The sequence below is a fragment of the Oncorhynchus gorbuscha genome, linkage group LG05, assembly GCF_021184085.1.
Source record: "Oncorhynchus gorbuscha isolate QuinsamMale2020 ecotype Even-year linkage group LG05, OgorEven_v1.0, whole genome shotgun sequence".
NCBI lineage: Eukaryota > Metazoa > Chordata > Actinopteri > Salmoniformes > Salmonidae > Oncorhynchus > Oncorhynchus gorbuscha.
In genome coordinates this window covers 33,370,856-33,398,475 of record NC_060177.1, presented here as the reverse complement: position 1 = coordinate 33,398,475, position 27,620 = coordinate 33,370,856, and the positions used below count along the sequence as shown (strand labels likewise).

At 42.6% G+C, this 27,620-nt stretch overlaps 1 protein-coding gene across 2 annotated transcripts in view; it reads left to right on the top strand.

Moving 5' to 3' along the window:
* LOC124035859 (T-cell immunomodulatory protein-like) overlaps nucleotides 1–27,620 on the top strand; it is a 114,358-nt gene that overhangs the window by 40,886 nt on the left and 45,852 nt on the right. The gene's annotated exons all lie outside the window — the stretch shown is intronic.

Below are 27,620 nucleotides of genomic sequence, written 5' to 3'. Positions count from 1 at the left end.
GCCTTTTTATGCCGATTGTTCTCTTCCTTCTGTATGACTTCATAATAGACAAAGACAAAGTAAAGAAGCTGTGGAACATTTTCTGGGACATTGGTGAAAGACACACACACACACATACTTGAACATGTGAACCTTCATTTCCGGTGGAGGGTCAGTCGTATCTCTCCGGCAGCTTAACTCCTTCTTCTTTGGGTCACCTTCATCCTGGGAGGTCTATTCTAATCCCACCAAGTCTCTAAGCCATGGAATTGAATCACATATTGAGCCCTGTACCATCATACATGACCAATCCAGGGTGATAGTTTAAAACCAGATGAGGAACATGGACAGAAGATTGCTGTGATGATTGACGATGGTGACGATTATTAAGGATTCTCTTGTCAGTAACTACAAACCATGTTAATGGTTTGTAGTACTGCAAAAAAATACCATCAAAACAGATGGTCCGGTTTCATCCCATGAACCCGTCATGGCCTGTGTTTGCGACATTGTGTAGATCGAGCCTACATTTTCATACATCTTGACGTTAGTTTGTAATTGTCTGCAGTTTCGTGCCGCATTTGGTGTTCATTGGTTGAGTGTACTCTGTGCTCGAACTGACTCTGCTTACCAAATGTTTGGCCAGTTTAATGTGCCTCCCACTCTCTCGTTCTCACACTCTTTTTCTTCTCTTCTCTTCTTTCGCTCCCAATCGCTTGTTATTTCTAGCTGGGTTATGGATGAAAGTCCTGCCTGCCCACACACTTCCTATCGTTACAAAATAAATGTATATTTTAATTTTAAGATGAGCCCAAAAAGCCATTTTGTTTCTGGGAACCAATCAATGTGTCGTGTTGGGAACTGGAAGTCAAAACAAACAAGTTCCTATGTAACGAGGAATAGGGGAAAACGTTGCACCGGTCTCGTCCCTGCAGAGTGGCTGTGATGAATGGTAATAGCTGCTCTGGGGCTCGTTTGAGGCGCCATGGCACGCAGTGTTTAAGCACGGCAGTCTCCAACCTATTTCCTGCCAAAGAGATTGACATTTGACCTTTTCAAATAGTATGATCATGTTTTCATTTAATGAGCAACACTCTATGCCAGAGCCATCAGCCTCAGGCTTTTATTGACTCGCCTGAGGAGGTGTCAATCAAAAAATATGAATTTCAGGCCCTTAGCAGTTGAAGATTCATTGTTGCTTCATTAGTTTAGAGGTCAAATATAAACGCAACATGCAACAGTTTTGAGGATTTTACCAAGTTACAGTTCATAGAAGGAAATCAGTAAATAAATAAAAATGCCCTAATCTATGGATTTCACATGACTGGGAATACAGATCTATTGCTCACAGATACCTTTTAAAAAAGGTAGGTGCATGGATCAGAAAACCAGTCAGTATCTGGTGTGACAGCCATTTGCCTCATGCAGCGCAACACATCTCCTTTGCATAGAGTTGATCCGGCTGTTGATTGTGGAATGTTGTCCCACCCTTTTCAACGGCTCTGCAAAGTTGCTGAATATTGGCGGGAACTGGAATGCACTGTTGTGCACGTAAATCCAGTGCATCCCAAACATGTTCAACTAGTGACATATCTGGTAAGTATGCAGGTCATGGAAGAACTGGGAAATTTTCAGCGTGTACATATCCTTGCGACATGGGGCCTTGCATTATAATGCTGAAACATGAGGAGATGGCGGCGGAAGAATGGCACAACAATGGGCCTTAGGCTCTCATCACGGTATCTCTGTGCATTCAAATTGCCATCCATAAAATGAAATTGTGTTCTTTGTCCGTAGCTTATGCCTGCCCATACCATAACCCCACCGCCACCATGGGGCACTCAGCAAACTGCTCGCCCACACAATGCCATACATGTGGTGTGTGGTTGTGAGGCCGGTTGGACATATTCTCTAAAACTACGTTGGAGGCGGCTTGTGGTAGAGAAATTAACATTAAATTCTCTGGCAACATTTCTGGGGGGCCTTCTTGCAGTCAGCATACCAATTGCACGCTCCCTCAACTTGAGACATCTTTGCCATTGTGTTGTCACAAAACTGCACATTTTACTTTTGAAAATCTTCCTCTGTTTGTAATCCCAAGAGTCCCAGCTACAACATGAATGGTTGTTTTGTTAGATAAAATCCTTCTTTATATCCCAAAAAGTCAGTTTAGTTGGTGCCATTGGTTTCAGTAATCCACTTGTTCAACATGCAGACAAAGGAGTCCAAAAGTCTACCGCTAAACTTCGTCCAAACAAGTCAAACAACTTTTCTATATAATCCTCAGGTACCCTAAAATGTAAATAAAATATAATATAGTTGTAGTATGTGAATAGGAAAGTAAAATTAGTAAGCGCTTGTCCTCTTCACCGCATGTCGAAAGACTAATATTGTTCCGGTGCTCTCTTCACTGAAACTCAAAATTCTTGCTCGTTTTTCAAGAAACAAGCCTGAAACCTTGAATTAAGACTGTTGACATGTAGTGGAAGCCATAGGAGTTGCAATCTGGGAGGCGGAATTACATAGGAACAATAGGTTTCCATTATATCTTTAGATGATATGCCACACCTGTCAGGTGGATGGATTATCTTGGCAAAGGAGAAATGCTCACTAACAGAGTTTTAAACAAATGTGTGCACACCATTTTAAGCTATTTTGTGCGTATGGGGATCTTTTATTTCAGCTCATGAAACATGAGACCAACGCATTACATGTATTTATTTAACTAGGCAAGTCAGTTAAGAACAAATTCTTATTTACAATAACGGCCTACCAAAAGGCAAAAGGCCTCCTGCGGGGACAGAGGCTGGGATTAAGATTTTTTTACATTTATTTTAATTACATATAAATATATGACAAAACACACATCATGACAAGAGAGACAACACAACACTACATGAAGAGAGACCTAAAACCACAACAAAGCAAGGCAGCAACACATGACAAAACAGCATGGTAGCAGCACAACATGACAACAACATGATAGCAACACAACATAGTAGCAGCACAAAACATGGTACAAACATTGTTGGGCACAGACAACAGCACAAAGGACGAGACAACAATACATCACATACAGCAGCCACAACTGTCAGTAAGGGTGTCCATGATTGAGTCTTTGAATGAAGAGATTGAGATAAAACTGTCCAGTTTGAGTGTTTGTTGCAGCTCGTTCCAGTTGCTAGCTGCAGCGAACTGAAAAGACGAGCGACCCAGGGATATGTGTGTTTTGGGGACCTTTAACAGAATATGACTGGCAGAAAGGGTGTTGACCAGTTGACCAGTTTACAGAGGAGTATGGAGTGCAGTGATGTGTCCTTTAAAGAGCATTGGTGGTAAATCTGATGGCTGAATTGTAAAGAACATCTAGCCGCTCAAAAGCACCCTTACCTTCTAACCTTCTAATCTATAAATGATGTCTCCGTAATCTTGCATGGGTAGGATGGTCATCTGAATCAGGGTTAGTTTGGCAGCTGGGGTGAAAGAGAGGTGATTACAATAGAGGAAACAAAGTCTATTTAACTTTAGCCTGCAGCTTTGATATGTGCTGAGAGAAGGACAGTCATTCTTCTTTCCAAACCATATGACCTCTGTTTTGGAGGAGTTCAAAACAAGGTTAAGGGTAGAGAAAGCTTGTTGAACACTAAGAACGCTTTGTTGTAGAGCATTTAACACAAAATCAGGGGAGGGGCCAGCTCAGTATGACTGTATCATCTGCATATAAATGGATGAGAGAGCTTCCTACTGCCTGAGCTATGTTACTGTAAATTAAGAAGAGTGTGGGGCCTAGGATCGAGCCTTGAGGCACTCCCTTGGTGACAGGCAGTGGCTGAGACAGAAGATTTTCTGATTTTCTGACTCTTTGAGAGAGGTAGTGAGCAAACCAGGCCAAAGACCCCTCAGAGACACTAATACTACTTAGCTGGCACACAAGAATGGAATGGTCTACTGTATCAAGTCAATAAAAATAGCAGCACAATATTGCTTAGAATCAAGGTCAACGGTGACATCATTGAGGACGTTTAAGATTGCAGTGACACATCCATAACCTGAGCGGGAAACAGATTGTATACCTGAGAGAATACTATAGACATCAAGAAAGCCAGTCAGTTGATTATTGAAAAGTTTTTTTCAACACTTTTGATAAACAGGGCAAAATAGAAATAGTCCTATAACAGTTAGGATCAGCTTCCACTCCCCCTTTAAATAGTGGACGAACCGTGGCTGGCTTCCAAGCAATGGGAACCTCCCCAGAAAGGAGAGAACGTTTAAAAAGGTTGGAGATCGGCTTGGCGATGATAGGGGCAGCAACCTTAAAGAAGAAAGGGTCTAAACCATCTGACCCAGATGGGTTCAAGGTTCCGGAGCTCCTCTAGCACCTCGGACTCAGTGACCGCCTGCAGGAAGAAACTTTGTAGCGGGGCAGGGGAAAAAGGGAGACGCATCGGGCATAGTCACATTTAAAGGTGTGGGAGATGAGGAAATGTTGGACGGGCAAGGAGGCATGGCTGAGTCAAATAGGAATCCTGACTTAATGAAGTGGTGATTGAAGAGCTCAGCCATGTGCTTCTTGTCAGTAACAACCACATCATCAACTTTAAGGGACATGGGCAGCTGTGAGGAGGAGGGTTTATTCTACAGGTCTTTAACCGTTTAACCTTTTTCCAGAGCTTGTTGGGGTTAGACCCACACAGAGAGAACTTCTCCATCAAGTAACTAACTTTGGCCTTCTGGATAGCCTGAGTGCACGTATTTCTCATTATCCTGAACGAGAGCCAGTCAGCCTGAGTATGCGTGTGCCGAGCCTTTTGCCAAATGCAATTCTTGAGGTGGAGTAACTGCAAGATCACAGTCAATCCAGGGGCTGAACCTGTTTTTTATTCTGATTTTCTTTATGGGAGCGTGTTTGTTAACAATACCACTGACTAAATCAAAAAGAAGGTCCAAGCGTCTTCGACATGGGGGGGGGGGGGGGGGTCAAGTTGATTCTATAACATTGTACAGAGGCTAGTTGATGAAGGAAGGCTTGCTCATTAAAGTTTTTTTAGCATGTTGCGATTTATATCTTTGTTCTGTGTAACATGGTTTGTCATACTATAGGGACACCAGTTTTCTTTATGCAATGGTTTGTTTGTGTCAGGTTCAATGGGAGTTAGATTGGTAGTTTGGGCTCTTCCACTGTGCCCACAGTATGGATTGAGCTTCTCTGCATCATACAACATGCACTTGATTACTTCATCACACTTCTCCCAGATGGAGGTTTCTGCTCTGCTGGCTACACACAAGTCACTCACTTTCTCACCCACTGTTTCCAAACGCACACAAATACACACAGTCTTGTACAGCTAACCTTGTGGGGACACAATTCAATCCCATTCAAATTCCTATTTTCCCTAACCATTAACCTAACCCTAACCTGTACTCCCTGACCCAAAAACCTTAATCCTAGCTCCTAACCCAACCCGAGCTACTAACCCTTAACGTAATTATAACACTAATTCTAACCTTAAACCCCTTAGGAATAGCATTTGACCTCGTGGGGACTAACACAATTTCCCCAGTTGGTCAAATGTTTTTGTTTTGTTTATAGCACTCACTACAAGAATAGTAAAACATGTCCACTCTCTCACACACGCATTATTGTATATTCCCTCATGCTATTCCCAAATTTATTATCATGATGTTGGATCTTCTCATGGCAATTTCCTGTATTACCAAATGAGGAGAGATTACAAACCACACACCAGTCCGAGTTATACTTAAACCTAACCTTTAATAACAATTAAGCTTTTGCAATAGCATTTGACTTTCAACATTTCAGTATCTCTAATGAAAAGTTGAGTGGTCAACATAATGGCAACTGAGATCTTTTATAGCAAAGATCCACCCCCTAGTCGACATGTCAAACCACAGATAATAGGAACTGTTCACAAAGAAAGACTTTTACTTGAGAGAGGAGTATCCCATAGCCAGATAGCATTCGCTATAAATTATCATTCAGTTTGGGCTCTAAGAAGAGGTTCTAATCTCGTTCCTGGTACTTCATAGTACAAAAACATTACCTCACTATCTGGAATGCTCTTTAGGATTTATTGGCCAAAGACATCGTAAATCTCCCCTCTCAGTGCTATCTCATAGAGTCCCATCCTCAGTGGAACACTGAACACACAATAGTCAACAGATTCTATTCTGTCGAATAAAACAACCATTCTAATGCAATACAAAGATTATGTTATAGTGCTTGAAAGATTATATTATAATCTCGCAATTTTCCACGACAGTCTTCACTGAACTCATACACTGAGTGTACAAAACATTAGGAACATCTCTTTCTATGACATAGACCACATGTGTCAAACTCATTCCACAGAGGGCCAAGTGTCTGCGGGTTTTCTTTCCACCCTTATACTTGATTGATGAATTAAAGTCACTAATTAGTAAGGAACTGCCCTCAACCTGGTTGTCTAGGTCTTAATTGAAAGGGAAAAACTCAAACCTGTAAACACTCGTACCTCCGTGGAATGTGTTTGACACAACTTGACATAGACTAACCAGGTGAATCCAGGTGAAATAAGGTGATCCCTTATTGATGTCACCTGTTATATCCACTTCAATCAGTGTAGATGAAGGTGAGGAGCCAGGTTAACAAAGGATTTTTAAGCCTTTAGATAAGACCAAAGATTTAAGTGCCTTTGAACAGGGTATGGTACTAGGTGCCAGGTTTGAGTGTGTCAAGAACTGCAATGCTGCTGGGTTTTTCACACTTTCACACAAATCAAATCAAATGTATTTATATAGCCCTTTGTACATCAGCTGATATCTCAAAGTGCTGTACAGAAACCCAGCCTAAAACCCCAAACAGCAAGCAATGCAGGTGTAGAAGCACGGTGGCTAGGAAAAACTCCCTAGAAAGGCCAAAACCTAAGAAGAAACCTAGAGAGGAACCAGGCTATGTGGGGTGGCCAGTCCTCTTCTGGCTGTGCCGGGTGGAGATTATAACAGAACATGGCCAAGATGTTCAAATGTTCATAAATGACCAGCATGGTCCAATAATAATAAGGCAGAACAGTTGAAACTGGAGCAGCAGCATGGCCAGGTGGACTGGGGACAGCAAGGAGTCATCATGTCAGGTAGTCCTGTGGCATGGTCCTAGGGCTCAGGTCCTCCGAGAGAGAAAGAAAGAGAATTAGAGAGAGCACACATAAATTCACACAGGACACCGAACAGGACAGGAGAAGTACTCCAGATATAACAAACTGACCCTAGCCCCCCGACACAAACTACTGCAGCATAAATACTGGAGGCTGAGACAGGAGGGGTCAGGAGACACTGTGGCCCCATCCAATGACACCCCCGGACAGGGCCAAACAGGAAGGATATAACCCCACCCACTTTGCCAAAGCACAGCCCCCACACCACTAGAGGGACATCTTCAACCACCAACTTACCATCCTGAGACAAGGCTGAGTATAGCCCACAAAGATCTCCGCCACGGCACAACCCTAGGGGGGGCGCCAACCCAGACAGGATGACCACATCAGTGACTCAGCCCACTCAGTTTCCTGTGTGTATCAAGAATGGTCCACCACCCAAAGGACATCCAGCCAGCTTGACACAGCTGTGGGAAGCATTGCAGTCAACATGGGCCAGTCCTTGCCTTGACCAAGTGAGGCTATTCCAAGTGAGGGCAAAAGAGGGGTGTTCAACTCAATATTAGGAAGGTGTTTTTAATGTTTTGTACAGTCAGTGTAGGTTGTGTATATTTCACACAGCTCTTCAACGCAAACAGAATGGATTCTATACCTCTGAGGATAGAGTAGTGCTCTAGTGTTTCAGTGGTTTAGTTCGTGGGACTGTGACTGTCTGAATGACAGCATTGTCGTGACTTGACTAACATTAATCTGAAGACTTATTTATCTTATTACCTAAATAGGTTTAATGAATCATGAAACAATTAACTCATTAGGATCTGGGGAACCACGAGAGCGGTTGTTTAATAATTTAATTTAAATCTAAAATCTATAAACAGTCAACTTATTAGTCATAACCTCGTATCATACCATCATTCTGAACAGTCGTAACCTCCTCCATCTGCAAAAACATGAGCCTTACTTCTGATTCAGTACTACACAAATTGGTTTAATTATTTATTTACATGTACTAGCTAATTAAATGGTAACACAGGATAAAAATACACACTTAAAACGTTAACAGTTCCCGAGTGGACTGACAACAATATGGCTGCTTGTTACGAAAGACATAGAGGGCGAGAGAGAGAGGGTGAGAGAGAGAGGGCGAGAGAGAGAGGGACAGACACACTTAACGTTGGTACATTTAGAAACTACTCTCACTTACAGTAATCCAATACTTTGCAGATGAACCGCCGCCCACTTGGAGTAAAAAATCATTAATGTATTTATGTGAAATGCCTTGGTTTGCCATGGATCTCTCTAGGTGGACAGGGCAGCCTTGGAAAGGGGGTTGAGCCTTTTCGCAGCATGCTTTTAAGTCTCTGATTGTCCAAAAATGGTTCCAACAAGTCTTCTACTGTTCTTCTTTGTAGTTATCTGGTGACTTGTCGTGTAGTCCTGAACAGAACTGCAGAGTTGATTTTCCTTCCATTCGCTCCTGAAGATGCCTGTAGAAAAGGCCCATGGAGTTGGTGGAATACTCCTTTAATTCATTGCCATTTACTCAGCTGGGCCAGGGGTGCTTTAATTAGGTCAGGTGGAAATGTCCTACAGATCTCAACTCCATAAAAGGAGGAAATTGCCATCGCCTGATCTCGCTGCTTTCTCTTCCCTAACTCCATCTGATCCAGAAGTTCTGTGCGTCCATGAATCCACGTAAGTCCACCGACTCTTACCTTTCATCTGAATGATCTGTGGTGATCGGGAGAGTGGGCCATTCAGTTATTGTTTATAGTTATCACCGCGGAGCGCGGCTTGGAGCGCACGCTTCAAACATATTGTGTAATGTGAATTGTCAATGATCACGGCCCTACAGATCCTCATAGGCCAATTACACAATCGATATGGTTCATGTGTATTGAAATTAATTATATGTACACATGAAGACTATTGAAAGCGTGAAATGAGAAACGTCATTGTTTGCTAACTGATTGACTTTGATCATGGGGATTATAGATTGTATAACCATTCACTGTTTGTATTCTTTCATGATTTATGATAAATAGTTATGAGCCTAAATGACTCTCGGATGATTACTATTGACATCTTAATGAACTGGACTGTTGAATTCCTTAACTTATGTTAATAATGACTGCTATGATTTGATCTTTGATTATGAATTTGATTGTATACATGTTATTTGTTTCCTTTGTGATGCAGCACAGACTACTCAGTAAATATACCACTTTATGGTTAAAGGAATTCCTGCCTCAGTCTCATACATTCCTCTGTCACCTGACACGTGACCACCTGTTCACCTTCACTGTCAGTCATCCTACCTGTCCAGCAACCCACACAGATTCCACTAATCTTTCAATGCCTCTTTTGAAGATTGGCTAGCCAGCCGTGTCGATGGTTCCCAGTGGGATGAAGAGAGTAGCTTAATAAGATGGTTTGAGCAGAGTAGTAGAATGGTCCCACTTAAATGAGCTTTTCTAGATACTTTACTTAGGACAGCTAATCAGCCATACCAGTGATTGTCCCGGGAGGTGAGTTTATTTTTTCGACCTCGTGTTGAGATTCAAAGTTCAGACCACTTTAAACATGCAGCTGCAGCTTCATGCTCTTCTGGACTGATATGTTCATTCTTAACCCATCATTTTATACAGTTTGTTCAAAAGGGCGGTTCCGTCAGGCTGACAGGCTCTCTGACCTCACTTATTTATCTCTTATGGCTCCTAAAATCACATCCCTCTCTTAAAACCTCGTTGGACTAGACGTGCCGCTAGCACACCACCTCGACTACATCCGGTGAAATTGCAGAGCGCGAAATTCAAAATACAAAAGTCGTAATATTAACAAAACCACATTCATCATTTTCATATTTCATGCACAACGCATAGGAAGGACACTTCACACATGTCGTGGGTATACTTTTCAAGTTACAGTATTTCCTTTCTAACATTTTTAAATACATCAAAACAACATTTGTGTTCTTTAGACACCATTCCGCACGTTCTATGTGAGAAATATTTTTCCAGTTTCTTGAAACAAAGGCACATTCCTTTGGTGAATTTAGAGAGGGAGACCTCTATCTTCTCTTTATTTACAACAGGACGTGAGTTGTTAATCCCCACCAGTTCCTTCCTCCCCCCCTCTGCGGGTGAGAGGTGGTCTGGTTGAAGTTGTTCATTGCCAACCTGATCTGACCAGTTTGGATCCTCACAGAACAGTCATGACAGCATGATGTCTCAGGTGATGTTTTTCCCCAGAGCATCAGCACAAATTTGATGGCTTGTTTAGGAGGAGAAAGAGTGAATGTCTTGCCCTTATACAGTGGGTCATAGTATGTGTCTGTGTGTCCATGTGCTTGCGTGTGTGCTTGCGTGCGTAAATCTAAGGACTGTTCCCCTGCGGCACATGCTCTGACCTGGACATAACATGTCCTCCAGGTGAACTGTCAGATGATTTTGGGAGGAGTTGCCAGTGATGGGAATAAGAATCTACTCTCAAACGATTTTCTCCTAAATTGTCTCCCTTTCTTCATAGATGGACACACATTTTGTTTGTTCTTGTATGAACCAAGCCAGATGAGTGGTTCATTGCAACACTCCACAAACACACAGATGTAGCCCTACTTTCCTGTACAGATGCCAACAGGAGAGAGATTTTCACCCAGTTGACCAATTTAGCAGCTGCCAAGCACATAATAACTCTGGGCATTCAGAGGCTATTGCAGACAGACGGTAATCAATATGTTCGGATGGAGTGGTCGGGATGCTGAGATCTATGGATGACGGTGTAATGGGACCCTTTCAGCGAGGTATCCTTTCGCTGAAGAATGGGCACCAGTTAAAACACCTCATCTTTATCACAGCGCATCCTGGAGAAACCCACTAATCCAGTGGTCTCTGAAAGCAGAAGCAGTCAAGAGCAATCTGAATGTCAGCCGAGTGTATTTTCCATTCTTACAGTTAATTTATTTAAGTGATGCACTCTTGTGTTGCACTCTTGCACTTTAAGTGTTGCACTCTTGTGTCCTCCTTATACAGTTTTAAACCAACAAAGTAGGGAAGTGCATGGTGCTCTGATCAAATAGGGTATTAGTCTACCTCACCCCAGAGCCCTTTCAATGCACTTTAAGCACACTCATATATATATAATATAATAATAATAATATAATAATAATATATGCCATTTAGTTTTATCCAAAGGGTCATGTGTGCAAATTCTAATGGGTGGTCCCGGGATTTGGCGTTAGTGCTCTAGAGCTACACACACAGTGGGGCAAAAAAGTATTTAGTCAGCCACCAATTGTGCAAGTTCTCCCACTTAAAAAGATGAGAGGCCTGTAATTTTCATCATAGGTACACTTCAACTATGACAGACAAAATCACTTAACCAACGTGGCTACAACAGCATTCTGCAGCGATACGCCATCCCATCTTCTTTGCGCTTAGTGGGACTATAATTTGTTTTTCAACAGGACAATGACCCAACACACATCCAGGCTGTGTAAGGCCTATTTGACCAAGAAGGAGAGTGATGGAGTGCTGCATCAGATGACCTGACGTCAACCCAATTGAGATGGTTTGGGATGAGTTAGACCACAGAGTGAAGGAAAAGCAGCCAACAAGTGCTCAGCGTATATGGGAACTCCTTCAAGACAGTTTGAAAAGCATTCCAGGTGAAGCTGGTTGAGGGAATGCCAAGAGTGTTTAAAGCTGTCATCAAGGCAAAGCTGGGTGGCTACTTTGAAGAATCTAAAATGAATGATTTATTTTAACACTTTTCTTTTAGTTGTTATGTGATTCAATACAGTATGTGTTATTTCATAGTTTTGATGTCTTCACTATTATTCTACAATGTAGAAAATAATAGTCAAAAATAAAGAAAAACCCTTGAATGAGTACTGTAGGTGTGTCCAAACTTTTGACTGATACTGTATATAATTCACTAATGTGGCGATGTAAAATTGCCAGCAGCTCATTTTGGGCAGGACTTCTAATGACAGTCTTTCTCAGTGGGAGAGGAACAGAATCCGACTTATTTCTAAAAGGAATATGTCTCAGGAGGAGGAGAGAGCTGTTATATCCCCATTTCACACCAACCCTCCCTTACCCCTTACTCTACTCCTCTTCTCGGCATCTGTATCAACTGTGAATGGTGTTTTATGGAGCTGAGAGACACTCAGGGGAAGCAGCAGGGGGTTCAGTCCAGGTTAGGTGCACTCAGAACTCAATCAGGAGCTTGGGCTGAGAGGGCTGTCTGTGTGTCACTGGCCCCAGGCCTTTCAGACTGGTTCACCTGCAGTCTGAACTCAGTCTCTGTCCTGGAGTCACTACCTGTTTGTCTGTGCTGAAGGCTAACCTTGTGACTCATTTTCTCCCTCTCTCTCACCGTCTGTTCTTAGACTGGAGAAACTCAGTCAGGGGCAGTCTCTCACTCTTTCTGCTTACATTCTGCTCTTATTCATTTTACCCAGTCTTTCTCCCCTCACTTGCACCCTTGACTCCTTCCATACAAAATGGCAGTGAGTTTACGAGAGGGTTTGCCAGATTCCTCGCTCACAGTGAGGGAATATTGGCAGTTGATTTGAGGACATATGCCATAATGTAACTCTGCCACCTGCCATGCTAGTGTATAAACCCTCTTCACTGTCGAGCTCTTCTGTCTGAGGATAATGACACACAACCACTCTCTCCCAAACCAGAGCATGAATAGACTAGCACCAAGCCCTGGCCTCATCAATGCTGTGGAATTATCCAGACCACAAATCCGAGTACAGCACAGTGTTTTCGGATTCGATCAAAAACAAATGAGCATTGCGGTCGGTCTCAGCCCGTGCCACTTGAATATTAGATGTTGCTGGGATTCCTTCCCGATCAGTGTGTTGTGTGCATTAAAGAGCCATGTGATCACAATCAACAGTGAAGCATGCCTTTGCTACCAGGAGATTGATACTTGAAAAGGAGCATCAGCTGCTGCCATGTTAACCTGTGACCTTCCCCAGGGCAGGGGTTTGATGAGACACACAGATTGCAATGCCAACGACCAACCCACCACCACTCTTGACACGTCTCATCTGCTTTTCTTAACGTGTCCCGAAAGCCAGGAACCAAATGAGTTACTGTATCCCTGGACAGCATCCGGGCCATCTGCTCCATTTCAGCCAACCGCCACCATCCCTGGGTCCATGGTCCGTGGACCTTTTCCTCTTTCAAGAAATTGATACAATTCTCAGCTTGGCTTTCTGATTCGGCTATTGGCTACACTCTTTGGCTAGCGTCCCCTAAGTATATCTATGTTTAGCCAGTCGCTCACCACCATCTGCTGCTGCTCCTTAATTCATATAATTCAATTTTCCGTAATGTCTATAGACTTAATGGAGGAAAAAAGACGACTTTTATCAATAGTCTCTTCTTTCATCAGGAAGGTATCTTGCTGTGCAGCATGTTGGCATCTCACTTACCGTCTTTGCACAAATTAAGTGGATGTTTGTCATAATAAAATCAACACAGTTTGTGTAGGCGAGGAAGGAGCTCTACTTTCTCCAGTCTTCTACCTTGGGAACAGTGGACCGGCCCAGCGGCAGCCAGGAGCACACAAACATTGACAGTGAAGAATCCCCAGATGTAGCGATTTCCCTTTACATTGATCACGTTGGATAGTATCGCATATGTTTTTCCCATGACATGGCTTCTCTCTCTCCCCCTCTGTCCGTTATAGCACACTGGAGAGCCATTAAAACTTGAGTGTTTTTCTTTCTTTCCCCCTCCTTCTATTCTCCCTGCTTTTGCAGATCAAAGTCGCTCCCCGCCACAGCTCAGCCCGGAGATAATAGCCGGCACTCTCCATCCGTTTAGTTTGAAAATTAATTAACGTTCTGCATTAACGGTTTGGGCTGTTGGGCTCAATGGCTGGAGTGGGACGAAGGGAGGTGTAACATGTTGATTTATGGTGAAGATGTTTGGACAAGGGGAGGGGGGGGGGGTGACAAGGATTTATGGTCCACAGCGTTCTCCCCAAACCTTTTCAAGCAAAAGTCGGTTTATTCTGGCTTATTGATTTTGTAACATAATTCAATGGTTTGTCCCTCCTACTGTACATCCCCACACACTAGGACATATATAATTATTACATTAAGTGCAATACTATTAGCATAATGAATTTAACTATTTATTAAGTACATGATGAGGAGAATTAATTTGTATTTATTTGTCGATTCAAGTCATATCAGGAGAGGACAGGTTGTCAAACAGTTCAGGCCCAAAGTGAACATCTGGGCTCGAATCAAACAAACCTTTCAGAGAAGCGTTTCTATAACATAACTTTTGGTGATGGTCTATGTATATTGTTGCTTACGTAGTTGAACTTGACCATGCATCTGAAACCACAACCATGACCAATTCAGGCCCGGTCACTTTAGGTCTGTGTGACCACTCTCTGACCTTACAGCTTGTCTCTTGAGATGAATGACAGGTGTGTTGCAGTCACTGGGTCTCAGCTGGCTAATGTTGTTTGGAAAGTCTTTGATCTCCAGCTGTCTCTGAAGACAGACACAGACTTTGAATACAGCTGGCAGCAGTGCTTTTGAAGCTGTGAATAGTCTCTTTCTGGTGAATCGAATCATGCACATCTTGCAGATCAGCAGGTGTGTTCTTTTCCTGTCGCCTTGATTACTCTCTCAGCTGCCAATCATGTCACAACGCATCAGCACTCATCAAACACCTATCATCCCCTCACTGTGGGAAAGATAGGGTGATTTAGCTGGGATGTGGTTGGGTGGGTTGGCGTTTGTTTGTTTGCTTCCGTAACATACTGACTACACGGGACATGCCCCCGCACCCTCGTGCTTATGTTGATTTTGTCCATCCACACCAGACACGATCATGACACGCAGGTTAAAATATCAAAACCAACTGTGAAACAACTATATTAACTTGGGCGCATGTCAAACACAGATGACATTCATTGAAATGTAGCTATCTTGCTATTGCTAGCTAATTTGTCCTGATAGATTAACAATGGGTTGTTATTTTACCTGAAATGCATAACACCACAATTCAAGTGTTGTACACCATTACAAAGAAATTATTTTGTTTAGGCATTTCTTTAGAAACATTAAAAAAACGAATAAATTGTATTTCAAAAGAACAGAATATTATCATTTAAGTTGTATTATTGTCACGGCTGGCTGAAGGACTGGACCAAGGTGCCGCATGGTAAGCGTACATTTTCTTTTTATTAAAAATTACGCTGACAAAACCAAACCGCGAAGCTTTGGGCTATGTGCCCTGAACAAAGTCAAAGTTAACTTCCCACAAAACAGGTGGGGGAAAAGGGTACCTAAGTATGGTTCTCAATCAGAGACAACGATAGACAGCTGCCTCTGATTGAGAACCACACCCGGCCAAACCCATAGAAATAGTCAATCATAGAACATAGACTGCCAACCCAAATCACACCCTGACCAAACCAAAATAGAGACATAAAACGCTCTCTACGGTCAGGGCGTGACAATTATTTTACTTGTCTGTGTATAGTAGCCTATGGTGCCGCAAGTGCTCATATGTAGAAGGCATGGGAAGGGAATAGTGGCTGTAATATTCTACAAAAAGTTATATTTTGAGTTATAAACCAGGTCATTCAAGCCCTGAATGCTGATTGGATGAAAGCCACGGGGATGACACAAAATGACTTGTTTACTGTTCTAATTACCTTAATAAACAGTTTATACAGTAAGGCACCTCAGGGATCACATTGTGTCTAAGAGCAACGCTTAGCTGTGGAATATTGGCCATATATATACCACACCCCTTTGGGCCTTCTTGCTATGTTATACAATGGCTTTGTTGAATACTTTTTTCTGATTGGCTTGAAGGGCATTCTAGAGTGCATTATTTCCCTATTGAAAACGTCATTGTTGAATTCGATTTTCATAACAGCAAGCTAGGACTGGTGATGGTTTGGTTAGCTAAACTAGCAAGTCTGCTTGTTTGGTTACCAAGGTAACTACTGGAAGTAAACTTGCTATCTACGTCAGTGGATGTTGAACACATTTCTACCAGCAAATTAACACATTTCTACCAGCATTTCTAGGAACACACTTTCCACGTTGTTCATTATTTTCCATAAAAACACAACTATGTTGATTACATAGAGCCCATGCTTTAATTTTAAGTAGTTTGGAAAATGTACAATGAACAAAAATATAAATGCAACATGTAAAGTGTTGGTCCCATGTTTCATGAGCTGAAATAAAAGATCCCAGAAATGTTCCATACGCACAAAAAGCTTATTTCTCTCAAATGTTGAACTCAAATGTGTTCACATCCCTGTTAGTGAGCATTTATACTTTGCCAAGCTAATATATTCACTTGACAGGTGTGGCATATCAAGAAGCTGATTATTAAACAGCATGATCATCACACAAGTGCACCTTGTGCTGGAGACAATAAAAGACCACTCTAAAATGTGCAGTTTTGTCACACAACCCAATGCCAGAGATGTCTCAAGTTTTGAGGGTTATCTATGATGAATCGTTCTCCTCGTTAATCTTTCAAATACCCACGTTGGGTTGTATGCTCCTGTAAACAAATGACTCTTTTAGCTCTTGGCTATGCAGACGCTCGTTCACGTGGCTGGGAGGTGTGGGTGAAATGTTTGACTAACATACAGTTAGTGAAGTTGGAAATTTACATACACTTAGGTTGGAGTCATTAAACCTAGTTTAGTTTTTTTCAACCACTCCACAAATTTCTTGTGAACAAATTATAGTTTTGGCAAGTCGGTTAGGACATCTACTTTGTGCATGACACAAGTAATTTTTCCAACAATTGTTCAGACAGATTATTTCACTTATAATTCACTGTATCACAATTCCAGTGGGTCAGAAGTTTACATGCACTAAGTTGACTGTGCCTTTAAACAGCTTGGGAAATTCCAGAAAATGATGTCATGGCTTTAGAAGCTTTTGTTAGGCTAATTGACCTCATTTTAGTCAATTGGAGGTGTACCTGTGGATGTATTTCAAGGCGTACCTTCAAACTCAGTGCCTCTTTCCTTGACATCATGGGAAAAGAAAAGATAAGCCAAGACCTCATAAAAAAAACTGTAGACCTCCACAAGTCTGGTTCATCCTTGGGAGAAACGCCTGAAGGTACCACGCTCATCTGTACAAACAATAGAACGCAAGTATAAACACCATGGGACCACACAGCCGTCATACCACTCAGGAAGGAGACTCATTCTGTCTCCTAGAGATAAACGTACTTTGATGCGAAAAGTGCAAATCAATCCCAGAACTATAGCAAACGACCTTGTGAAGATGCTGGAGGAAACAGGTACAAAAGTATCTATATCCACAGTAAAATAAGTCCTATATCGACAAAACCTGAAAGGCTGCTCAGCAAGGAAGAATCCAATGCTCCTAAACCGTCATAAAAAAGCCAGAGTACGTTTTGAAACTGCACATGGGGACAAAGATCGTACTTTTTGGAGAAATGTCCTCTGATCTGATGAAACAAAAATAGTACTGTTTGGCCATAATGACTATTGTTATGTTTGGAGTGAAAAGGGGGAGACTTGCAAGCCGAAGAACACCATCCCAACCGAGAAGCACGGGGGTGGCAGCATCATGTTGTGGGGGTGCTTTGCTGCAGGAGGGACTGGTGTACTTCACAAAATAGATGGCATCATGAGGTAGGAAAATGATGTGGACATATTGAAGCAACATCTCAAGACATCAGTCGGGAAGTTAAAGCTTGGTCGCAAATGGGTTTTCCAAATGGACAATGACCCCAAGCATACTTCCAAAGTTGTGGAAAAATGGCTTAAGGACAACAAAGTCAAGGTATTGGAGTGGCCATCACAAAGCCGTGACCTCAACCCTTTAGAAAATGTGTGGGCAGAACTGAAAAAGCGTGTGCAAGCAAGGAGGCCTTCTAATTGAGTGTATGTATACTTCTGACCCACTGGGAATGTGATGAAAGAAATAAAAGCTGAAATCATTCTCTCTATCATTATTCTGACATTTCACATTCTTAAAATAAAGTGGTGATCCTAACTGACCTAAGACAGGGAATTTTTACTAGGATTAAATGTCAGGAATTGTGAAAAACTGAGTTTAAATGTATTTGGCAAAGGTGTATGTTAACTTCCGACTTCAACTGTACGTGTATATGTACACAACATCTCATTCAGTGGTTTTATTTTATTTTTGCTGTTTTCTACGTTGTAGTGTATAGTGACGACATCAAAAACTATGAAATAACATATGGAATCATGTAGTAACCAAAAAAGTGTTAAACAAATCTCAATTTATTTTCTTCAAATAGCCACCCTTTGCCTTAATGACCGCTTTGCATGGTCTGGGCAACCAGCTTCACCTGGAATTATCTTCCAACAGTCTTGAAGGAGTTCCCTCATATTCTGAACACTTGTTGGCTGCTTTTCCTTCACTCTGCGGCCCGACTCATCCCCAACCTTTTCAATTTTGTTGAGGTCGGGGGATTGCGGAGGCCAGGTCATCTGATGCAGAACTCCATCACTCTCCTTCTTGGTAAAATAGCACTTACACAGCCTGGAGGTGTGTTGGGTCATTGTCCTGTTGATAAACAAATGATAGTCCCACTAAGCCCAAACCAGATGGGATGGTGTATCGCTGCAGATTGCTGTGGTAGCCATGCTGGTTAAGTGTGTCTTGAATTCTAAATACATCCCAGACTGTGTCACCAGCAAAGCACCCCCACACCATAACACCTCCTTCTCAATGCTTTTACGGTGGGAAATTCACTTGCGGAGATCATCTGTAAACCTACTCTGCGTCTCACAAAGACACAGAGGTTGGAACCAAAAATCTAAAATTTTGACTCCAGACCAAAGGGCACATTTCCAACGGTCTAATGTCCATTGCTTGTGTTTCTTGGCCCAAGCACCTTTGGGTCCTTTTAGTAGTGGTTTCTTTGCAGCAATTTGACCATGAAGGCCTGATTTTAGTGCTCCCGAGTGGCGCAGCGCTCTAAGGCACTGCATCTCAGTCCTCGAGGCTTTTTCACAACCGGCTGTGATTGGGATTCCCATAGAGCGACGCACAATTGGCCCAGCGTTGTCCCGGGTTTGGCCGGTGTTGGCCCTCATTGTAAATAAGAATTTGTTCTTAATTGACTTGCCTAGTTAAATAAAGGTCAAATAAAAATAATTCACACAGTCTCCTCTGAACAGTTGATGTTGAGTTGTCTGTTACTTTTATTTGGACAGAAATTTCTGAGGCTGGTAACTATGATTAACTTTTCCTCTGCAGCAGAGGTAACTCTGGGTCTTCCATTCCTGTGGCAGTCCTCATGAGAGCCAGTTTCATCATAGCGCTTGATGGTTTTTGTGACTGCACAAGTTCCTGAAATGTTCCTTATTGACTGACCTTCATGTCTTAAAGTAATGATGGACTGTCATTAATCTTTGCTTATTTGAGCTGTTCTTGCCATAATATGGACTATGAATCTTTTACCAAATAGGGCTATCTTCTGTATACCCCATCCACCCACCTTGTCACAACACAACTGATTGGCTCAAAGGCATTAAGAATGAAAGAAATTCCACTAATTAACTTATAAGAAGGGACACCTGTTAATTGAAATACTTTCCAAGTGACTACCTCATGAAACTGGTTGAGACAATGCCAAGAATGTGCGACGATGTCATCAAGTCAAAGGTTGGCTACTTTGAAGAATATAAAATATATTTAGATTTGTTTAATTAACCCTTTTTTGGTTACTATGTGATTCCATATGTGTTATTTCATAGTGTTGAAGCCTTCACTATTATTCTACAATGTAGAAAATAGTTTTTTTTTAAATCCTTGAATGAGTAAGTGTTCTTTTGACCGGTAGTGTATTTTGAAACACTCATGCAACGTGGCCGTTGTGGTTTGCATGCAACTCCCCAGAGTTAGTATGCATTATGCATGTTTCTCTTAATCTTTACCTCAGATGTCCTCTGCCTGTCTTACTACACCCTGACGGCATCTGTCGGCGCCGTCAAGGTGCAGGTAAATAGGCAGCCATTTTGAGGAATAGTCATTTATTCTCAGCCCTCTCAATTGTGCACAGGGTTGTAAGCATACAAGTATGTCTGATGCCACTTCCTGTGTTTCAGTGTTGCATCGGTTTATACACACCTGAGACGTAATCTCATACCAATGAGAGCATTGAGTACTTTGTAGAGTTCATGTTTCCGTAAAGATGGTGAAAGACCTGTTTTCTCTGAAGATTTAGGATATTTCTAGAGCTTATAGGGGGCTTTTTTTTTTCTTTTTTTTTTACACAAGATTCGTTCTACCCAGGCAGTCCGCCCACCCACTCTCTCATACAGTGAAAGCAAGTGTCTCGCTGGTTAGCACTGTTTTACACCGTTTCACGTGCAATGGTTTCCTTGCTTCATAATAGAGCCCCCGTCAGGAGAAGAACGTCACACCGCGTATTTCTAGAAAGGGAAAGGAGGTCACAAATGAAAATGGCTTACCCTGATTGCTATCTAACTCAAGGGAGCGTTCACTTGCAGAAGAGATAGCGAAAGAGTTAGCAGACCACCTAAATCCATGAAGGAATGCTAATCATCAATAAACTGCAGCTTTATGATGTCGGGATATTTCTTGTGATGGGTGTGTTGTTTCAGTGAGGAGACAGTGTACTCTTCTGGGAGGTGGGGTGGGTGTGAAGGAAGTCACACGCACACAGCAGAAATTATGATTTGGTGCTTCTCGCACTGTAGGTCAATGGCAATCTGGCACAAAGGGTAGGCATAATCCATTTAAACCCTGACACTTGTAGTCTGCCTAAGAACAAACACGATCAGCGATACATTTGTTTTTAATTAGGTGTATCTTGCAATTGCTCTCACATCGAAGTAGCATACCCCGTTCTTGTTAGTGAGGCTATCAGAAGAACTAACCCTGACTCCACTTTGCCTGTGACCTGGTCAACATGCCTCTGCCCCACTTCTGACTGCCCTGCTTGTTTTCCAATTATTGTGACCACGATAATTTGGCTTGTCAAACCAATGCAAATGAGGAAGGGAATCAAAGACTAACAAGGTTTACTTCTTCTCTTCATTTTGTAATCAGAGTGTATGGAGATTTAGGCAAAATCTAGAATTGTTGTGTGTGATTCTGATTCAGCAAGCCCATTCTGTCATAGCTTGTAAACACCAAATCCACCCGTCAGTTACATCCAAACACACTGACCTTCCATTCCACTAGTACTATATCCACACACCTGACCTTCCATTCCTCTAGTACTTTATCCACACACTGACCTTCCATTCCACTAGTACTATATCCACACACACACTGACCTTCCATTCCACTAGTACTATATCCACACACACACTGACCTTCCATTCCACTAGTACTATATCCACACACACACTGACCTTCCATTCCACTAGTACTATATCCACACACTGACCTTCCATTCCACTAGTACTTTATCCACACACTGACCTTCCATTCCACTAGTACGTTATCCACACACTGACCTTCCATTCCACTAGTACTTTATCCACACACTGACCTTCCATTCCACTAGTACTATATCCACACACCTGACCTTCCATTCCTCTAGTACTTTATCCACACACTGACCTTCCATTCCACTAGTACTATATCCACACACCTGACCTTCCATTCCTCTAGTACTTTATCCACACACTGACCTTCCATTCCACTAGTACTATATCCACACACACACTAACCTTCCATTACATTAGTACTATATCCACACACACACTGACCTTCCATTCCACTAGTACTATATCCACACACTGACCTTCCATTCCACTAGTACTATATCCACACACTGACCTTTCATTCCTCTAGTACTTTATCCACACACTGACCTTCCATTCCACTAGTACTATATCCACACACTGACCTTCCCTTCCTCTAGTACTTTATCCACACACTGACTTCCATTCCACTAGTACTATATCCACACACAAACTAACCTTCCATTCCACTAGTACTATATCCACACACTGACCTTCCCTTCCTCTAGTACTTTATCCACACACTGACCTTCCATTCCACTAGTACTATATCCACACACTGACCTTCCATTCCACTAGTACTTTATCCACACACTGACCTCCACTAGTACTATATCCACACACTGACCATCCATTCCTCCAGTACTATATCCACACACACTGACCTTCCATTCCACTAGTTCTATATCCACACACACTGACCTTCCATTCCACTAGTACTATATCCACACACACACACACACACACACACACACACACACACACACACACACACACACACACACACACTGACCTTCCATTACAGTAGTTCTATATCCACACACACACTGACCTTCCATTCCACTAGTACTATATCCACACACCTGACCTTCCATTCCTCTAGTACTTTATCCACACACTGACCTTCCATTCCTCTAGTACTTTATCCACACACTGACCTTCCATTCCACTAGTACTATATCCACACACTGACCTTCCCTTCCTCTAGTACTTTATCCACACACTGACTTCCATTCCACTAGTACTATATCCACACACACACTAACCTTCCATTCCACTAGTACTATATCCACACACTGACCTTCCCTTCCTCTAGTACTTTATCCACACACTGACCTTCCATTCCACTAGTACTATATCAACACACTGACCTTCCATTCCACTAGTACTTTATCCACACACTGACCTCCACTAGTACTATATCCACACACTGACCATCCATTCCTCTAGTACTATATCCACACACTGACCATCCATTCCTCCAGTACTATATCCACACACACTGACCTTCCATTCCACTAGTTCTATATCCACACACACTGACCTTCCATTCCACTAGTACTATATCCACACACACACACACACACACACACTGACCTTCCATTACAGTAGTTCTATATCCACACACACACTGACCTTCCATTCCACTAGTACTATATCCACACACACACTGACCTTCCATTCCTCTAGTACTTTATCCACACACTGACCTTCCATTCCACTAGTACTATATCCACACACTGATCTTCCATTCTACTATATCCACACACTGACCTTCCATTCCACTAGTACTTTATCCACACACTGACCTTCCATTCTACTACTCCTATATCCACACACGCTGACATTCCGTTCCACTAGTACTATATCCACAGACACAGTGACCTTCCATTCCTCCAGTACTATATCCACACACCAACCTTCCATTCCACTAGTACTTTATCCACCCACTGACCTTCAATTCCACTAGTACTATATCCACACAAACCGACCTTCCATTCCACTAGTACTATATCGACAAACACACTGACCTTCCATTCCTCCAGTACTATATCCACACACACTGACCTTCCATTCCACTAGTTCTATATCCACACACACTGACCTTCCATTCCACTAGTACTATATCCACACACACACACACACACACACACTGACCTTCCATTACAGTAGTTCTATATCCACACACACACTGACCTTCCATTCCACTAGTACTATATCCACACACACACTGACCTTCCATTCCTCTAGTACTTTATCCACACACTGACCTTCCATTCCACTAGTACTATATCCACACACTGACCTTCCATTCTACTATATCCACACACTGACCTTCCATTCCACTAGTACTTTATCCACACACTGACCTTCCATTCTACTATCTCCTATATCCACACACGCTGACATTCCGTTCCACTAGTACTATATCCACAGACACAGTGACCTTCCATTCCTCCAGTACTATATATACAGTCACACAGAACCTTCCATTCCACTAGTACTTTATCCACCCACTGACCTTCAATTCCACTAGTACTATATCCACACAAACCGACCTTCCATTCCACTAGTACTATATCGACAAACACACTGACCTTCCATTCCACTAGTACTATATCCACACACTGACCTTCCATTCCACTAGTACTTTATCCACACACTGACCTTCCATTCCACTAGTACTATATCCACACACACTGACCTTCCATTCCACTAGTACTATATCCACACACAAAATGACCTTCCATTCCACTAGTACTTTATCCACACACAAAATGACCTTCCATTCCACTAGTACTTTATCCACACACAAAATGACCTTCCATTCCTCTAGTACTTTATCCACACACTGACCTTCCGTTCCACTAGTACCATATCCACACATACACTGACCTTCCATTCCTCTAGTACTTTAGGAGGAGGGTAACGACTGTCTAGGCTGGTAAACCCCCTGGGATGGGTGTCCTCTCCAGACAGGCTGGGCTGGCTGGTGGATGGAGGAGAGAGAGGTCAGGCAACAGGCACCCTGTCAGTCTGGCCTCTCAGATGGTCCACAGTGGCCAATTAGTGAGGAGCCTGAGAGTGCTTTGGCACAGCAGGTCACCGGTCAGGACTCGCACCCGCATTGGAGGGGACGGGAGCTCTGTGTCCGAAATAACAGGCCCAGTGCTGAGCCCTTGAGCTCACATAGACACACACAGTCGAAGAGTTACACATCTCTCTTAAAACCGGTTACCTGATCTCCTATCTGTTTGTTCCTGCTAATGAGAGTGGATCTGAGACATCTTGAATATGGATTCTGTGCATTTCATTGATTTGTCTGGATCTTTCCGCATCCATAGTCCACTGCTGCAGGGGGCTGATGACAGCTAAAATGCTTCTTCCCTCGGTCGAACACTGCTGTGCTGAGTGGTGAAATGGGTTTTGATGTTCAGGCTTTGTATTACTCAGAGGGTCTGTCTGCAGTCTCCAGTTGTTTCTTGTGTGATTTCATTGTTCAGTGTCAGTCTCATTGCAGAGTAGGCTCTGTGCTGAGAGGGTATTTATTGCCTTGTATGGCCAATTTTCAGCGTCGGCGGAAAATATTTTTGGGATAAGTACTTTTGAGATATGAATATTCATAGTTTTAAATTGAATAAATGAACGGGAAAATGTGTATTTCAGAATGTAGACATACTCCATATGTTAGAGCTCACTATAAGGAGTATAATAACAGCAAGGTGTTGTCTGTATCGTGTACGGTTCACAGATCGTAGGGTCTTACATGAGGTCTACTAAAACTGGCCTAAAATGGCCACTTTCATCAATTTTTTCTCAGAAATGGTTTGTGATACAAATGTAAAAAAGCATGTCAGACATCCTTCCTCCCAATGAAGTTTGTGAGGATTGCCTAAACAAACCGGAGATAACAAAAATATTTTCTGTCTACGCTGGCGTGGAATCGCTCGCCCATAGCACGGTTTCCCAAACTCCATCCTGGGGCCCACCCTGCGTGCACGTTTTGGTTTTATCCCTAGCACTACACAGCTGATTCAGTAACCAACTGATCATTAAGCTTTGATTATTTGAATCAGCTGTGTAGTACTAGGGCAAAATTTAATTAAATAGTTTTTCCCCCTTCATCAATCTACACGCAATACCCCATAATGACAAAGCAAAAACTGTTTGTTTTTTAATGTTTGCAAATGTATAAATAAATTTAAAAAACTGAAATATCACATTTTATTGAACTATTCAGACCCTTCACTCAGTACTTTGTTGAAGCACCTTTGGCAGCTATTACAGCCTCAAGTCTTTTTGGGTATGACACTTCAAGCTTGGCACACCTGTATTTGGGGAGTTTCTCACATAGTTCTCTGCAGATCCTCTCAAGCTCTGCCAGGTTGGATGGGGAGTCGCTGCACCACAATCGGGTTAAAGTCCAGGCTCTGGCTGGGCCTCTCAAGGACAGTCAGAGATTTGTCCTGAAGCCACTCCTGCATTGTCTTGGCTGTGTGCTTAGGGCCGTTGTCCTGTTAGAAAGTGAACCTTTGCTCCAGTCTGAGGTCCTGAGCCTTTTTGAGCAGGTTTTCTTCAAGGATTTCTCTGTACTTTGCTCCATTCACCTTTCCCTCGATCCTGACTAGTCTCCCAGTCCCTGCAGCTGAAAAACATCTCCACAGCATGATGCTGCCACCACCATGCTTGGCCTGATTGGTGGTGCTGCAGAGATGGTTGTCCTTCTTCAAGGTTCTCCCATCTCCACAGAGGAACTCTGGAGCTCTTTCAGTGTGACCATCGGGTTCTTGGTCACCTCCATGACCAAGGTCCTTCTCCCCCGATTGGTCAGCTCTAGAAAGAGTATTGGTTTTTCCAAACTTATTCCATTTAAAAATGATGGATGCCACTGTGTTCTTGGTGACCTTCAATGCTGCTGAAATGTTTCTAAATCATGCCCAGTCAATTGAATTTACCACAGGTGGACTCCAATCAAGCTATAGAAACATCTCAAGGATGATCAATGAGAAACCGGATGTTTTTGCATTGTATTGTGGGTAGATTGAGTATTTCTGTTTTTTTTAAATACATTTTAGAATAAGGCTGTAATGTAACAGAATGTGGAAAAAGGGAACGGGTCTGAATACTTTCCGAATGCACTGTACACCCAGGGTAGGACCGAGTTTGGAAAACCCTGGTCTATAGGACGTAATACTATTGAATTTCTGTGACCGTAAGTAATTGTGTAGGGAGCACATTCAATTTGGTGCAGCTCGTACAAGTGTGACTGCAGTTGAATTATTCTGCTGCAGTAAAAAATGGAACTTGGTGGAGAGCAAGACTTGTGTACTGCATCTCTGTCTGTTTACCTCTCTCTGTGTGTGTGTGTGTGTGTGTGTGTGTGTGTGTGTTGTGTGTGTGTGTGTGTGTGTGTGTGTGTGTGTGTGTGTGTGTGTGTGTGTGTGTGTGTGTGTGTGTGTGTGTGTGTGTGTGTGCTTTTGGAACTGACTCGTTGGGTGTGAATATATGTTCTGCTCTGTTTGCCACACAGACAAGACTTGGATGCTCTAGAATCTAGGTGTATGTGTGTGTGTGTGCGCCCGCTCTCTCTAGTGTATCCTACCTCGATGATTTGCAATGCACTCAGGCTATTGCCCTTTATCAGTGACGCTGGCACCTCTCCTGACCATGTGCTCATCACAGCCATCACATCCCCTGTGGAGCAAGACAGGCTCTTCAGAAGACACAAAGGCCCAGAGCGAGAACACACACCCACCCACACAGCGTTAAATAACAATGCTCTCGCTACCGTTCAGCCTGAAACTCTTTAAATGCCAGCATCACTCTCCTGATGCAACACACGCTATCGTTAGCTGTACAGAGGAGATCGATAAGCACAGGCATCAGTTCGATTGAGACGTGGGGCTGATTATGGGGTGAAGATACGATCAAAGACAGAATCTTAGAACTTTCATCCAAATGCGAATAGATATTACTGATTGAGTGTCCTCCCAAGGAAATCTCTTTCTGACAAGAGTGCTGAATTGTATTTACCCAGGATGCTGTTCTAAGAGGTGTTGGGCTTGATGTGGTTAACCACTTGGAAGCTAGAAGGAATCCTTGTCTCCAACAGGACACGGTGTGTGTATTTGGTTAGCTGTGGAAGGATGCTTGTCCACATGAGTGTGTGTGTAGTAACAGTCCTCT